This window comes from Ambystoma mexicanum, chromosome 4p (genome assembly GCF_040938575.1).
Source record: "Ambystoma mexicanum isolate Mex_15411 chromosome 4p, UKY_AmexF1_1, whole genome shotgun sequence".
NCBI classification, from domain to species: domain Eukaryota; kingdom Metazoa; phylum Chordata; class Amphibia; order Caudata; family Ambystomatidae; genus Ambystoma; species Ambystoma mexicanum.
Genome location: NC_090927.1, coordinates 1,076,975,864 through 1,076,990,420, shown reverse-complemented (window position 1 = coordinate 1,076,990,420; position 14,557 = coordinate 1,076,975,864).

Sequence of the window (14,557 nt, the reverse complement as noted above, 5' to 3'; positions counted from 1 at the left end):
AAGCAGCTCTCATGAGCACAGCCATCAGTGGCTCAACTGCTAAGCGCTTGGTCTTGTGATGCTCGGGACCAGAGTTCTAATCCAATGTCTGGAACCTCCTGGGCATTTAAAAGATGTGTTTTTTTTTTTTTAATTGAAAATAGGTATGCATTGCCCTGCGCGATCAGCCAACAGTTAATGCCCCTTCAATACCTGCATTCCTACTAACAGTTGTCCCTTTGTTTTCTGCACTCTGGCCTTGGGAACACCCATACAAAAGCTTGTCTCTCTGGCCCCAACTGAGGGGAAAATACAAGGGGGAAAAAGTGTAATCTATGGGTCATGGTTGATACGATATTTGCACTGGGACTCAAACAGGACACCTTGTCGAGTCGCTGTGAGGTGACCACCGGCCCCTGCATAGCAAGCCAACCTGTATCAGCATCTCACCAGCACTGAATGTGTCGCCTGCAGGCAACACATAGGAGGCTGCAGGAGGTGCATTAACCCATTGGGCTGTTGACCCTCCTTCCTCAGAGAGCAAGAAACTGAATTTCAATGTTGCCTTCCTTTGGCACATTAGATCTGTCTTTCAACCCAATTCAGAGGATGTTTTGCTTCACGCAGAGATGATAATCATTGAGAGGTGTGAGCCACTAATAGCTAAGCAGGTCAGTTAAATCTTTGCCTTTCTCATTGGGGTGTATTGATATGCACAGGGCAGTCTCCTGTCCTAGGTTACTGCATGCCTTCTTATTGCTGCTTGTTCATGATTTTTAAATGTAAACACTCTGTTCTCAAAAGTGAAAGATTTGAAAGACTCTTGCTGCAGCGAGCCTTTCCCACACTTTGCCCTGGGGGTGAGAGCAGAGGCAGGGTAGGGCTTGAGGGGCAAGGCCCACCCAAATTCTGCAAATACCCAATCAGCAGCGCTGTGTGGTCATTTACAGATATTTTTGTCAGTGCAGTGGGCCCAACTACATTAGCTTCGGCCCCCATTTGGTAGGCAATACTGGCTACGCCTCTGGTGCCTCCCAGCTGAACAACCCAATCACCCCTTCGGCCCTTCTTACTCGTCTCACAGCTCAACCCATAAGTGAAGAGTGCATCTTTTGTTGGTAGATTTCCTTCATGAGGCTTAGCTCGGCCTGCATTCCTTTTCAAAGGGCCATAGAAGAGAGCAAAAAAGGAGAAGGCATAATAGAGCGGGAAGTCGGTCGAAGACGAGGGGTCAGGGGGGTTGGCAGTAAAAGAAACAGGGCCTGGCCTGGCAGAGAGTTAGAAGTTAGGGAACACAACAATGAGCGAGGGACAAGGAAAGATGTCTCAGGCATGCAGCTCTCTGAGTCTTCCCCACTGTACCTGCAGAAAGAGACGTCCTATTCCTAGCTCTCTCCCGGATGGACACATTTGCCTGGAGAGCCCAGAACTAATGTCACTTAGGCAGAGAGGTTAAAGAGAGGGCAGCTGAGCAGGCACACCCCTTCATTTTAATATGCTCCCGGGGTGGCTTCTGGGAGGAAAAAGGCATCAATATTCCACCAAGATCATCTTCACCTAGGCCACCATCACTAAGGTTTCAAAAACAGGCTGTGACACTTTCTGGGGCCTAGGTGGCCAGGCCTACGTGGAAGAGCACAGATCCTAACCCTAAGTTGTGTGGGTGGCTGCACCAGAGGGGCTGCATAGGACATAGGGCTGTGCCCGTAAGGGCTGTGGTCGCGTTTGGGACGCGTTAGGGACGCGTGGAGGACGCAGGGCGCAGACCTCTGCCCGTTTCCCTCCAGGATTTACCCCTGGTTGTCAGTGGTGGAGCCAGACACCCCAACATTGAGGAAGTTAAAGGCAGAAAGCAGCCCTCTCACCCCCAGGGCAAAGAGTGGGAAAGGCTTGTTATATCAAGAGTCTTTCAAAGCTTTCACTTTTGAGAGCAGAGTGTTTACATTTAAGAATCATGACCAAGCAGCAATAAGAAAACAAACAGTAGCACAGGACAGAAGACTCACCTGCACATATCAATACACTTCAATGACAAAGGCAAAGATTTAACTGACCTGCTTAGCTTTTAGTGGCTCACAACTCACAATGATTATCAGCTCTCCGTGAAGCAACACATGCTCTGAATTGGGGTGAAAGATAGATCTAATGTGCCAAAGGAAGGCAACATGGAAATTCAGTTTCCTGCTCTCTGAGGAAGGAGGGTCGACAGCCCAATGGGTTAATGCACCTACTGCAGCCTCCTATGTGTAACCTGCAGGCGACACGTTCAGCTGCTGGTGAGATGCTGATACAGGTTGGCTTGCTATGCAGGGGCCGGTGGTCGCCTCACAGCGCCTCAAGAAGGTGTCCTGTTTGAGTCCCAGTGCAATTATCAAGTACACCATGACCTGTAGATTACACTTTTACCCCTGCTTTTTTTCCAGTCTGTTGGGGCCAGAGGGACAAGCTTTTGTATGGGTGTTACGAAGGCCAGAGTGCAGGAAAAAAAGGCACAACTGTTAGTAGGAATGCAGGTATTGAAGGGGCATTAATTGTTGGCTGATCGCGCCGGCAATGCATACCCATTTTCAATAAAAAAACTTTTTACAATTTTTTTAAAAAACATGCCCAGAGATTCCAGACATTGGATTAGAACTCAGGCCCCCAGCATTCCAAGACCAAGCACTTACCTGCTTGAGCCTCTGGTGGCTGTTTTTCTGAGAGCACCTTTTGGGCGTATTTATCATTCTTCTGCATGGTCCTGTGAGCATACCCATTTGCATTGTGAAACATGTTCACTGAAGAAAATGTGGACAGAACATCTGGCCCCCCGCTCCACCAAATACCAGCTAACTGCAGTGGCCTAGAGGTTAAGTGCTTGCGTTACAGCGCTGGGGGTCTGGGTTCGAATCCTGCTTTCTGCACATAAACGGAATAGTGGGTGCCAGCACTCCTTCTAAAAGGTTCAGTGGGTATGAAAAGAGTTCACTGGTAGACGGTGGAAGAAAGCAGAAGGTTCAGTGGGTATGAAAAGAGTTCACTGGTAGAGGGTGGAAGAAAGCAGAGAGGCGGGACTGTGGAAGTGCAGTGTGAAGGAGGAGGCAGGGCTGGATGAACGGGTCTTTGTGGAGAGGAGGTGGGGCTGAGTGAGTGGGGGTAGGTAGGCCTGGGGATGTAGGATAAAGGGGGGGGCCTAGTGATAGTGTGATGGTGGAGGAGGGCCCTGCATTATAGAGGGGGGTGTGTAGGAGGGCCCTAATGTGGGGGAAAGGGTGCATTGAGAAGGAAAAAGGGACCAGAGCATGGGCTGACATTTTTTTTTTCATCCAGTTCTACCTGCCCCTCCTCCTCCTTACCCTGCACTTCCACAGTCCCACCTCTCTGCCACCCTCCCTAGACCTACCCCCACTCACCCAGCCCCATCTTCTCTCCACAGGGACTCATTCATTCAGCCCTACCTCCCCTTTTAGCCTGCCCCGCCTCCTCCTTTACCCTGCACTTCCTCAGTCCCACCTCTCGCTTTCTTCCACTCTCCCTTTACCAAGGAACTCTTTTCATACCCACTGAACCTTTTAGAAGGAGAGTGGGCACCCACTATTGCGTTTATGTGCCGAAAGCAGGACTTGAACCCAGGCCCCCAGCGCTGTAAGGCAAGCACTTAACCTCTAGGCCACTGCAGTTAGCTGGTATTTGGTGGAGCGGGGAGCGGGGAGCGGGGAGCCAGATGTTCTATCCTCATTTTCTCCAGTGAACATATTTCACAATGCAAATGGGTATGCTCACAGGGGCGTGCAGAAGAAAGATATGTACGCCCAAAAGCAGCTCTCATGAGCACAGCCATCAGTGGCTCAACTGCTAAGCGCTTGGTCTTGTGATGCTTGGGACCAGAGTTCTAATCCAATGTCTGGAACCTCCTGGGCATTTAAAAGATGTTTTTTTTTTTTTTAATTGAAAATAGGTATGCATTGCCCTGCGCGATCAGCCAACAGTTAATGCCCCTTCAATACCTGCATTCCTACTAACAGTTGTCCCTTTGTTTTCTGCACTCTGGCCTTGGGAACACCCATACAAAAGCTTGTCTCTCTGGCCCCAACTGAGGGGAAAATACAAGGGGGAAAAAGTGTAATCTATGGGTCATGGTTGATACGATATTTGCACTGGGACTCAAACAGGACACCTTGTCGAGTCGCTGTGAGGTGACCACCGGCCCCTGCATAGCAAGCCAACCTGTATCAGCATCGCACCAGCACTGAATGTGTCGCCTGCAGGCAACACATAGGAGGCTGCAGGAGGTGCATTAACCCATTGGGCTGTTGACCCTCCTTCCTCAGAGAGCAAGAAACTGAATTTCAATGTTGCCTTCCTTTGGCACATTAGATCTGTCTTTCAACCCAATTCAGAGGATGTTTTGCTTCACGCAGAGATGATAATCATTGAGAGGTGTGAGCCACTAATAGCTAAGCAGGTCAGTTAAATCTTTGCCTTTCTCATTGGGGTGTATTGATATGCACAGGGCAGTCTCCTGTCCTAGGTTACTGCATGCCTTCTTATTGCTGCTTGTTCATGATTTTTAAATGTAAACACTCTGTTCTCAAAAGTGAAAGATTTGAAAGACTCTTGCTGCAGCGAGCCTTTCCCACACTTTGCCCTGGGGGTGAGAGCAGAGGCAGGGTAGGGCTTGAGGGGCAAGGCCCACCCAAATTCTGCAAATACCCAATCAGCAGCGCTGTGTGGTCATTTACAGATATTTTTGTCAGTGCAGTGGGCCCAACTACATTAGCTTCGGCCCCCATTTGGTAGGCAATACTGGCTACGCCTCTGGTGCCTCCCAGCTGAACAACCCAATCACCCCTTCGGCCCTTCTTACTCGTCTCACAGCTCAACCCATAAGTGAAGAGTGCATCTTTTGTTGGTAGATTTCCTTCATGAGGCTTAGCTCGGCCTGCATTCCTTTTCAAAGGGCCATAGAAGAGAGCAAAAAAGGAGAAGGCATAATAGAGCGGGAAGTCGGTCGAAGACGAGGGGTCAGGGGGGTTGGCAGTAAAAGAAACAGGGCCTGGCCTGGCAGAGAGTTAGAAGTTAGGGAACACAACAATGAGCGAGGGACAAGGAAAGATGTCTCAGGCATGCAGCTCTCTGAGTCTTCCCCACTGTACCTGCAGAAAGAGACGTCCTATTCCTAGCTCTCTCCCGGATGGACACATTTGCCTGGAGAGCCCAGAACTAATGTCACTTAGGCAGAGAGGTTAAAGAGAGGGCAGCTGAGCAGGCACACCCCTTCATTTTAATATGCTCCCGGGGTGGCTTCTGGGAGGAGAAAGGCATCAATATTCCACCAAGATCATCTTCACCTAGGCCACCATCACTAAGGTTTCAAAAACAGGCTGTGACACTTTCTGGGGCCTAGGTGGCCAGGCCTACGTGGAAGAGCACAGATCCTAACCCTAAGTTGTGTGGGTGGCTGCACCAGAGGGGCTGCATAGGACATAGGGCTGTGCCCGTAAGGGCTGTGGTCGCGTTTGGGAGCGTTAGGGACGCGTGGAGGACGCAGGGCGCAGACCTCTGCCCGTTTCCCTCCAGGATTTACCCCTGGTTGTCAGTGGTGGAGCCAGACACCCCAACATTGAGGAAGTTAAAGGCAGAAAGCAGCCCTCTCACCCCCAGGGCAAAGAGTGGGAAAGGCTTGTTATATCAAGAGTCTTTCAAAGCTTTCACTTTTGAGAGCAGAGTGTTTACATTTAAGAATCATGACCAAGCAGCAATAAGAAAACAAACAGTAGCACAGGACAGAAGACTCACCTGCACATATCAATACACTTCAATGACAAAGGCAAAGATTTAACTGACCTGCTTAGCTTTTAGTGGCTCACAACTCACAATGATTATCAGCTCTCCGTGAAGCAACACATGCTCTGAATTGGGGTGAAAGATAGATCTAATGTGCCAAAGGAAGGCAACATGGAAATTCAGTTTCCTGCTCTCTGAGGAAGGAGGGTCGACAGCCCAATGGGTTAATGCACCTACTGCAGCCTCCTATGTGTAACCTGCAGGCGACACGTTCAGCTGCTGGTGAGATGCTGATACAGGTTGGCTTGCTATGCAGGGGCCGGTGGTCGCCTCACAGCGCCTCAAGAAGGTGTCCTGTTTGAGTCCCAGTGCAATTATCAAGTACACCATGACCTGTAGATTACACTTTTACCCCTGCTTTTTTTCCAGTCTGTTGGGGCCAGAGGGACAAGCTTTTGTATGGGTGTTACGAAGGCCAGAGTGCAGGAAAAAAAGGCACAACTGTTAGTAGGAATGCAGGTATTGAAGGGGCATTAATTGTTGGCTGATCGCGCCGGCAATGCATACCCATTTTCAATAAAAAAACTTTTTACAATTTTTTTAAAAAACATGCCCAGAGATTCCAGACATTGGATTAGAACTCAGGCCCCCAGCATTCCAAGACCAAGCACTTACCTGCTTGAGCCTCTGGTGGCTGTTTTTCTGAGAGCACCTTTTGGGCGTATTTATCATTCTTCTGCATGGTCCTGTGAGCATACCCATTTGCATTGTGAAACATGTTCACTGAAGAAAATGTGGACAGAACATCTGGCCCCCCGCTCCACCAAATACCAGCTAACTGCAGTGGCCTAGAGGTTAAGTGCTTGCGTTACAGCGCTGGGGGTCTGGGTTCGAATCCTGCTTTCGGCACATAAACGGAATAGTGGGTACCAGCACTCCTTCTAAAAGGTTCAGTGGGTATGAAAAGAGTTCACTGGTGGAAGAAAGCAGAAGGTTCAGTGGGTATGAAAAGAGTTCACTGGTAGAGGGTGGAAGAAAGCAGAGAGGCGGGACTGTGGAAGTGCAGTGTGAAGGAGGAGGCAGGGCTGGATGAACGGGTCTTTGTGGAGAGGAGGTGGGGCTGAGTGAGTGGGGGTAGGTAGGCCTGGGGATGTAGGATAAAGGGGGGGGCCTAGTGATAGTGTGATGGTGGAGGAGGGCCCTGCATTATAGAGGGGGGTGTGTAGGAGGGCCCTAATGTGGGGGAAAGGGTGCATTGAGAAGGAAAAAGGGACCAGAGCATGGGCTGACATTTTTTTTTTCATCCAGTTCTACCTGCCCCTCCTCCTCCTTACCCTGCACTTCCACAGTCCCACCTCTCTGCCACCCTCCCTAGACCTACCCCCACTCACCCAGCCCCATCTTCTCTCCACAGTGACTCATTCATTCAGCCCTACCTCCCCTTTTAGCCTGCCCCGCCTCCTCCTTTACCCTGCACTTCCTCAGTCCCACCTCTCGCTTTCTTCCACTCTCCCTTTACCAAGGAACTCTTTTCATACCCACTGAACCTTTTAGAAGGAGAGTGGGCACCCATTATTGCGTTTATGTGCCGAAAGCAGGACTTGAACCCAGGCCCCCAGCGCTGTAAGGCAAGCACTTAACCTCTAGGCCACTGCAGTTAGCTGGTATTTGGTGGAGCGGGGAGCGGGGAGCCAGATGTTCTATCCTCATTTTCTCCAGTGAACATATTTCACAATGCAAATGGGTATGCTCACAGGGGCCTGCAGAAGAAAGATATATACGCCCAAAAGCAGCTTTCATGAGCACAGCCATCAGTGGCTCAACTGCTAAGCGCTTGGTCTTGTGATGCTCGGGACCAGAGTTCTAATCCAATGTCTGGAACCTCCTGGGCATTTAAAAGATGTGTTTTTTTTTTTTTAATTGAAAATAGGTATGCATTGCCCTGCGTGATCAGCCAACAGTTAATGCCCCTTCAATACCTGCATTCCTACTAACAGTTGTCCCTTTGTTTTCTGCACTCTGGCCTTGGGAACACCCATACAAAAGCTTGTCTCTCTGGCCCCAACTGAGGGGAAAATACAAGGGGGAAAAAGTGTAATCTACGGGTCATGGTTGATACGATATTTGCACTGGGACTCAAACAGGACACCTTGTCGAGTCGCTGTGAGGTGACCACCGGCCCCTGCATAGCAAGCCAACCTGTATCAGCATCTCACCAGCACTGAATGTGTCGCCTGCAGGCAACACATAGGAGGCTGCAGGAGGTGCATTAACCCATTGGGCTGTTGACCCTCCTTCCTCAGAGAGCAAGAAACTGAATTTCAATGTTGCCTTCCTTTGGCACATTAGATCTGTCTTTCAACCCAATTCAGAGGATGTTTTGCTTCACGCAGAGATGATAATCATTGAGAGGTGTGAGCCACTAATAGCTAAGCAGGTCAGTTAAATCTTTGCCTTTCTCATTGGGGTGTATTGATATGCACAGGGCAGTCTCCTGTCCTAGGTTACTGCATGCCTTCTTATTGCTGCTTGTTCATGATTTTTAAATGTAAACACTCTGTTCTCAAAAGTGAAAGATTTGAAAGACTCTTGCTGCAGCGAGCCTTTCCCACACTTTGCCCTGGGGGTGAGAGCAGAGGCAGGGTAGGGCTTGAGGGGCAAGGCCCACCCAAATTCTGCAAATACCCAATCAGCAGCGCTGTGTGGTCATTTACAGATATTTTTGTCAGTGCAGTGGGCCCAACTACATTAGCTTCGGCCCCCATTTGGTAGGCAATACTGGCTACGCCTCTGGTGCCTCCCAGCTGAACAACCCAATCACCCCTTCGGCCCTTCTTACTCGTCTCACAGCTCAACCCATAAGTGAAGAGTGCATCTTTTGTTGGTAGATTTCCTTCATGAGGCTTAGCTCGGCCTGCATTCCTTTTCAAAGGGCCATAGAAGAGAGCAAAAAAGGAGAAGGCATAATAGAGCGGGAAGTCGGTCGAAGACGAGGGGTCAGGGGGGTTGGCAGTAAAAGAAACAGGGCCTGGCCTGGCAGAGAGTTAGAAGTTAGGGAACACAACAATGAGCGAGGGACAAGGAAAGATGTCTCAGGCATGCAGCTCTCTGAGTCTTCCCCACTGTACCTGCAGAAAGAGACGTCCTATTCCTAGCTCTCTCCCGGATGGACACATTTGCCTGGAGAGCCCAGAACTAATGTCACTTAGGCAGAGAGGTTAAAGAGAGGGCAGCTGAGCAGGCACACCCCTTCATTTTAATATGCTCCCGGGGTGGCTTCTGGGAGGAAAAAGGCATCAATATTCCACCAAGATCATCTTCACCTAGGCCACCATCACTAAGGTTTCAAAAACAGGCTGTGACACTTTCTGGGGCCTAGGTGGCCAGGCCTACGTGGAAGAGCACAGATCCTAACCCTAAGTTGTGTGGGTGGCTGCACCAGAGGGGCTGCATAGGACATAGGGCTGTGCCCGTAAGGGCTGTGGTCGTGTTTGGGAGCGTTAGGGACGCGTGGAGGACGCAGGGCGCAGACCTCTGCCCGTTTCCCTCCAGGATTTACCCCTGGTTGTCAGTGGTGGAGCCAGACACCCCAACATTGAGGAAGTTAAAGGCAGAAAGCAGCCCTCTCACCCCCAGGGCAAAGAGTGGGAAAGGCTTGTTATATCAAGAGTCTTTCAAAGCTTTCACTTTTGAGAGCAGAGTGTTTACATTTAAGAATCATGACCAAGCAGCAATAAGAAAACAAACAGTAGCACAGGACAGAAGACTCACCTGCACATATCAATACACTTCAATGACAAAGGCAAAGATTTAACTGACCTGCTTAGCTTTTAGTGGCTCACAACTCACAATGATTATCAGCTCTCCGTGAAGCAACACATGCTCTGAATTGGGGTGAAAGATAGATCTAATGTGCCAAAGGAAGGCAACATGGAAATTCAGTTTCCTGCTCTCTGAGGAAGGAGGGTCGACAGCCCAATGGGTTAATGCACCTACTGCAGCCTCCTATGTGTAACCTGCAGGCGACACGTTCAGCTGCTGGTGAGATGCTGATACAGGTTGGCTTGCTATGCAGGGGCCGGTGGTCGCCTCACAGCGCCTCAAGAAGGTGTCCTGTTTGAGTCCCAGTGCAATTATCAAATACACCATGACCTGTAGATTACACTTTTACCCCTGCTTTTTTTCCAGTCTGTTGGGGCCAGAGGGACAAGCTTTTGTATGGGTGTTACGAAGGCCAGAGTGCAGGAAAAAAAGGCACAACTGTTAGTAGGAATGCAGGTATTGAAGGGGCATTAATTGTTGGCTGATCGCGCCGGCAATGCATACCCATTTTCAATAAAAAAACGTTTTACAATTTTTTTAAAAAACATGCCCAGAGATTCCAGACATTGGATTAGAACTCAGGCCCCCAGCATTCCAAGACCAAGCACTTACCTGCTTGAGCCTCTGGTGGCTGTTTTTCTGAGAGCACCTTTTGGGCGTATTTATCATTCTTCTGCATGGTCCTGTGAGCATACCCATTTGCATTGTGAAACATGTTCACTGAAGAAAATGTGGACAGAACATCTGGCCCTCCGCTCCACCAAATACCAGCTAACTGCAGTGGCCTAGAGGTTAAGTGCTTGCGTTACAGCGCTGGGGGTCTGGGTTCGAATCCTGCTTTCGGCACATAAACGGAATAGTGGGTGCCAGCACTCCTTCTAAAAGGTTCAGTGGGTATGAAAAGAGTTCACTGGTAGACGGTGGAAGAAAGCAGAAGGTTCAGTGGGTATGAAAAGAGTTCACTGGTAGAGGGTGGAAGAAAGCAGAGAGGCGGGACTGTGGAAGTGCAGTGTGAAGGAGGAGGCAGGGCTGGATGAACGGGTCTTTGTGGAGAGGAGGTGGGGCTGAGTGAGTGGGGGTAGGTAGGCCTGGGGATGTAGGATAAAGGGGGGGGGCCTAGTGATAGTGTGATGGTGGACGAGGGCCCTGCATTATAGAGGGGGGTGTGTAGGAGGGCCCTAATGTGGGGGAAAGGGTGCATTGAGAAGGAAAAAGGGACCAGAGCATGGGCTGACATTATTTTTTTCATCCAGTTCTACCTGCCCCTCCTCCTCCTTACCCTGCACTTCCACAGTCCCACCTCTCTGCCACCCTCCCTAGACCTACCCCCACTCACCCAGCCCCATCTTCTCTCCACAGGGACTCATTCATTCAGCCCTACCTCCCCTTTTAGCCTGCCCCGCCTCCTCCTTTACCCTGCACTTCCTCAGTCCCACCTCTCGCTTTCTTCCACTCTCCCTTTACCAAGGAACTCTTTTCATACCCACTGAACCTTTTAGAAGGAGAGTGGGCACCCACTATTGCGTTTATGTGCCGAAAGCAGGACTTGAACCCAGGCCCCCAGCGCTGTAAGGCAAGCACTTAACCTCTAGGCCACTGCAGTTAGCTGGTATTTGGTGGAGCGGGGAGCGGGGAGCGGGGAGCGGGGAGCCAGATGTTCTATCCTCATTTTCTCCAGTGAACATATTTCACAATGCAAATGGGTATGCTCACAGGGGCGTGCAGAAGAAAGATATATACGCCCAAAAGCAGCTCTCATGAGCACAGCCATCAGTGGCTCAACTGCTAAGCGCTTGGTCTTGTGATGCTCGGGACCAGAGTTCTAATCCAATGTCTGGAACCTCCTGGGCATTTAAAAGATGTGTTTTTTTTTTTTAATTGAAAATAGGTATGCATTGCCCTGCGCGATCAGCCAACAGTTAATGCCCCTTCAATACCTGCATTCCTACTAACAGTTGTGCCTTTGTTTTCTGCACTCTGGCCTTGGGAACACCCATACAAAAGCTTGTCTCTCTGGCCCCAACTGAGGGGAAAATACAAGGGGGAAAAAGTGTAATCTACGGGTCATGGTTGATACGATATTTGCACTGGGACTCAAACAGGACACCTTGTCGAGTCGCTGTGAGGTGACCACCGGCCCCTCCATAGCAAGCCAACCTGTATCAGCATCTCACCAGCACTGAAAGTGTCGCCTGCAGGCAACACATAGGAGGCTGCAGGAGGTGCATTAACCCATTGGGCTGTTGACCCTCCTTCCTCAGAGAGCAAGAAACTGAATTTCAATGTTGCCTTCCTTTGGCACATTAGATCTGTCTTTCAACCCAATTCAGAGGATGTTTTGCTTCACGCAGAGATGATAATCATTGAGAGGTGTGAGCCACTAATAGCTAAGCAGGTCAGTTAAATCTTTGCCTTTCTCATTGGGGTGTATTGATATGCACAGGGCAGTCTCCTGTCCTAGGTTACTGCATGCCTTCTTATTGCTGCTTGTTCATGATTTTTAAATGTAAACACTCTGTTCTCAAAAGTGAAAGATTTGAAAGACTCTTGCTGCAGCGAGCCTTTCCCACACTTTGCCCTGGGGGTGAGAGCAGAGGCAGGGTAGGGCTTGAGGGGCAAGGCCCACCCAAATTCTGCAAATACCCAGTCAGCAGCGCTGTGTGGTCATTTACAGATATTTTTGTCAGTGCAGTGGGCCCAACTACATTAGCTTCGGCCCCCATTTGGTAGGCAATACTGGCTACGCCTCTGGTGCCTCCCAGCTGAACAACCCAATCACCCCTTCGGCCCTTCTTACTCGTCTCACAGCTCAACCCATAAGTGAAGAGTGCATCTTTTGTTGGTAGATTTCCTTCATGAGGCTTAGCTCGGCCTGCATTCCTTTTCAAAGGGCCATAGAAGAGAGCAAAAAAGGAGAAGGCATAATAGAGCGGGAAGTCGGTCGAAGACGAGGGGTCAGGGGGGTTGGCAGTAAAAGAAACAGGGCCTGGCCTGGCAGAGAGTTAGAAGTTAGGGAACACAACAATGAGCGAGGGACAAGGAAAGATGTCTCAGGCATGCAGCTCTCTGAGTCTTCCCCACTGTACCTGCAGAAAGAGACGTCCTATTCCTAGCTCTCTCCCGGATGGACACATTTGCCTGGAGAGCCCAGAACTAATGTCACTTAGGCAGAGAGGTTAAAGAGAGGGCAGCTGAGCAGGCACACCCCTTCATTTTAATATGCTCCCGGGGTGGCTTCTGGGAGGAAAAAGGCATCAATATTCCACCAAGATCATCTTCACCTAGGCCACCATCACTAAGGTTTCAAAAACAGGCTGTGACACTTTCTGGGGCCTAGGTGGCCAGGCCTACGTGGAAGAGCACAGATCCTAACCCTAAGTTGTGTGGGTGGCTGCACCAGAGGGGCTGCATAGGACATAGGGCTGTGCCCGTAAGGGCTGTGGTCGCGTTTGGGAGCGTTAGGGACGCGTGGAGGACGCAGGGCGCAGACCTCTGCCCGTTTCCCTCCAGGATTTACCCCTGGTTGTCAGTGGTGGAGCCAGACACCCCAACATTGAGGAAGTTAAAGGCAGAAAGCAGCCCTCTCACCCCCAGGGCAAAGAGTGGGAAAGGCTTGTTATATCAAGAGTCTTTCAAAGCTTTCACTTTTGAGAGCAGTGTTTACATTTAAGAATCATGACCAAGCAGCAATAAGAAAACAAACAGTAGCACAGGACAGAAGACTCACCTGCACATATCAATACACTTCAATGACAAAGGCAAAGATTTAACTGACCTGCTTAGCTTTTAGTGGCTCACAACTCACAATGATTATCAGCTCTCCGTGAAGCAACACATGCTCTGAATTGGGGTGAAAGATAGATCTAATGTGCCAAAGGAAGGCAACATGGAAATTCAGTTTCCTGCTCTCTGAGGAAGGAGGGTCGACAGCCCAATGGGTTAATGCACCTACTGCAGCCTCCTATATGTAACCTGCAGGCGACACGTTCAGCTGCTGGTGAGATGCTGATACAGGTTGGCTTGCTATGCAGGGGCCGGTGGTCGCCTCACAGCGCCTCGAGAAGGTGTCCTGTTTGAGTCCCAGTGCAATTATCAAATACACCATGACCTGTAGATTACACTTTTACCCCTGCTTTTTTTCCAGTCTGTTGGGGCCAGAGGGACAAGCTTTTGTATGGGTGTTACGAAGGCCAGAGTGCAGGAAAAAAAGGCACAACTGTTAGTAGGAATGCAGGTATTGAAGGGGCATTAATTGTTGGCTGATGGCGCCGGCAATGCATACCCATTTTCAATAAAAAAACTTTTTACCATTTTTTTAAAAAACATGCCCAGAGATTCCAGACATTGGATTAGAACTCAGGCCCCCAGCATTCCAAGACCAAGCACTTACCTGCTTGAGCCTCTGGTGGCTGTTTTTCTGAGAGCACCTTTTGGGCGTATTTATCATTCTTCTGCATGGTCCTGTGAGCATACCCATTTGCATTGTGAAACATGTTCACTGAAGAAAATGTGGACAGAACATCTGGCCCCCCGCTCCACCAAATACCAGCTAACTGCAGTGGCCTAGAGGTTAAGTGCTTGCGTTACAGCGCTGGGGGTCTGGGTTCGAATCCTGCTTTCGGCACATAAACGGAATAGTGGGTGCCAGCACTCCTTCTAAAAGGTTCAGTGGGTATGAAAAGAGTTCACTGGTAGACGGTGGAAGAAAGCAGAAGGTTCAGTGGGTATGAAAAGAGTTCACTGGTAGAGGGTGGAAGAAAGCAGAGAGGCGGGACCGTGGAAGTGCAGTGTGAAGGAGGAGGCAGGGCTGGATGAACGGGTCTTTGTGGAGAGGAGGTGGGGCTGAGTGAGTGGGGGTAGGTAGGCCTGGGGATGTAGGATAAAGGGGGGGCCCTAGTGATAGTGTGATGGTGGAGGAGGGCCCTGCATTATAGAGGGGGGTGTGTAGGAGGGCCCTAATGTGGGGGAAAGGGTGCATTGAGAAGGAAAA